This window comes from Sinocyclocheilus rhinocerous, unplaced genomic scaffold (genome assembly GCF_001515625.1).
Source record: "Sinocyclocheilus rhinocerous isolate Xijiao unplaced genomic scaffold, SAMN03320098_v1.1 scaffold20774, whole genome shotgun sequence".
NCBI classification, from domain to species: Eukaryota; Metazoa; Chordata; class Actinopteri; order Cypriniformes; family Cyprinidae; genus Sinocyclocheilus; species Sinocyclocheilus rhinocerous.
In genome coordinates this window covers 1-1,864 of record NW_015638748.1, presented here as the reverse complement: position 1 = coordinate 1,864, position 1,864 = coordinate 1, and the positions used below count along the sequence as shown (strand labels likewise).

Here is a 1,864-nt window from a genome sequence, read left to right as displayed (position 1 = left end):
AGGCAAACGTGATAACCACTACACTACGCAAACCTGTCTGTAGGAAACAGACCGAAATCATTAGGTTCATGCTCGGTAAAAAGCGCATAAAGGTAAAATTTTCTAAAGCCCAAAAAAGGCGCAAAACGTTCATACTTTTCTTCAAAGTGCTGCAGCTGTTTCTGCTCGATTTCGAACCGAGAACCTTTCGCGTGTTAGGCGAATGTGATGACCACTACACTACAGAAACCTGTCGGCAAACCTTTGCTTTAACACCTCTAGGCAGGCGAAGCCTTTTGTAGCGTTGAGTGAGTACGCAACAGACCAAGAACTTAAGCAACCTTGGAAAAATTCAACCTTGTTTCTGCCCAGTTTTGAACTGGGGACCTTTCGCGTGTGAGGTGAGCGTGATAACCACTACACTACGGAAACTCATCTGAGAGAGCAGTAGGAATTCTCCTAGAACGTCGCAAAGAGTTTATGCATTCTCTCAAAAATAAAACTCTGTTTCTGCTCAGCTTCGAACCAAGGACCTTTTGCATGTTAGGCTAACTTGATGACCGCAACACTACAGAAACTCAAAAAGTTTACTTTCGTGCTCTTTCGGGTAAAATTGATACTGTAATCTGCCCTGAAAGCATATTATTGTTCGATAAATAAAATGAGAAACTTTTTTTGGGGGTTTATTGGTTAAATTTCATATTTGTTTTCTGTACATAGTTATACAAATATAATATACAAGTGAATGTCTCTTTAAAAATAAAAGTCTAAAATGTGATCAAAATGTTCTTTTCAATTATTGACATTCAAATATTTTCTATATTAACTATACCCTATTATAATGTAAATGTTATTAAGATCGTTGCAGATTTTGTACATCCTACACAAGAACCATTATTACACAATTTATTTTATCTTTGTGCACAAAGTTCATTCATTATATGTTAATCGTTCTAAAAGTTTTTTTGATGAAAACAATTACAAATTCTTTTAATGGTATTTGTGGCCGAGGCGGGATTCAAACCTCTAATTGTGTGTCGTTTATTCAGCCTGCCTCCCTGGGATTTCCTTCGTTCCTATTGGCTAGTCATAGTTCTACAGGTATACATGGGCGGCCCGGGCATGTTAGGCAAATGTGATGACCACTACACTACAGAAACCTGTCGGAAAACCTATTTTGCTTTAACACCTCTAGGCAGGTGAAGCCTTTTGTAGAGTTGAGTGAGAATGCGACAGACCAAGAACTTAAGCAACCTTGGAAAAAGTCACCCTTGTTTCCACCCAATTTCGAACTGGGGACCTTTCGCGTGTGAGGCGAACAGGATAACCACTACACTACGGAAACTTTACCAGGAGAAAGCAGCAGGAATTCTCCTGGAACGCTGCAAAGAGTTTATGCTTTCCCTCAAAAATAAAACTCTGTTTCTGCTCAGCTGCGAACCGAGGACCTTTTGCGTGTTAGGCTAACGTGATGACCACTATACTACAGAAACTCAAAAAGTTTACTCTCGTGCTCTTTCGGGTAAAATTGATACTGTAATCTGCCCTGAAAGCAGATTGACAATCTGAGTAAATCCCACACATAGTAGGACAGAGTTCATTCGGCGTGGCTGTCTGCTCAGAGTTCCTTAAAAACTTGCCTTCTCCTAACTCGAAATTAAGGTCTTTGCAGCTTGAACCATCTGCTTACCAGAGAGCCATTTCAGCACAGATAGAACAAAAGTCTCCGTCTGTTTCCGCCCAGTTTTGAGCCGGGGACCTTTCGCGTGTAAGGCGAACGTGATAACCACTACACTACGGAAACCTGCAACAAGGGCTTTGTCTGTCCTTGACCTCCTGACCTCCTGGGCAAATTCTAGGCACCTTCCTAGAAGAGCTGGATGGG

At 41.1% G+C, this 1,864-nt stretch overlaps 5 non-coding genes across 5 annotated transcripts; all 5 read right to left on the bottom strand.

The window, feature by feature from the left end:
- Nucleotides 1–156: 156 nt before the first annotated feature.
- On the bottom strand, nucleotides 157–229 carry trnav-aac (transfer RNA valine (anticodon AAC)). The gene has a single exon. It is a non-coding gene; the product is annotated as a tRNA-Val (tRNA).
- Nucleotides 230–338: 109 nt separating this feature from the next.
- Nucleotides 339–411, bottom strand: trnav-cac (transfer RNA valine (anticodon CAC)). The gene has a single exon. It is a non-coding gene; the product is annotated as a tRNA-Val (tRNA).
- An 840-nt stretch (nucleotides 412–1,251) lies between these two features.
- On the bottom strand, nucleotides 1,252–1,324 carry trnav-cac (transfer RNA valine (anticodon CAC)). The gene has a single exon. It is a non-coding gene; the product is annotated as a tRNA-Val (tRNA).
- A 75-nt stretch (nucleotides 1,325–1,399) lies between these two features.
- On the bottom strand, nucleotides 1,400–1,472 carry trnav-aac (transfer RNA valine (anticodon AAC)). Its single transcript has one exon. It is a non-coding gene; the product is annotated as a tRNA-Val (tRNA).
- Nucleotides 1,473–1,710: 238 nt separating this feature from the next.
- On the bottom strand, nucleotides 1,711–1,783 carry trnav-uac (transfer RNA valine (anticodon UAC)). The gene has a single exon. It is a non-coding gene; the product is annotated as a tRNA-Val (tRNA).
- Between the last annotated feature and the right edge of the window lie 81 nt (nucleotides 1,784–1,864).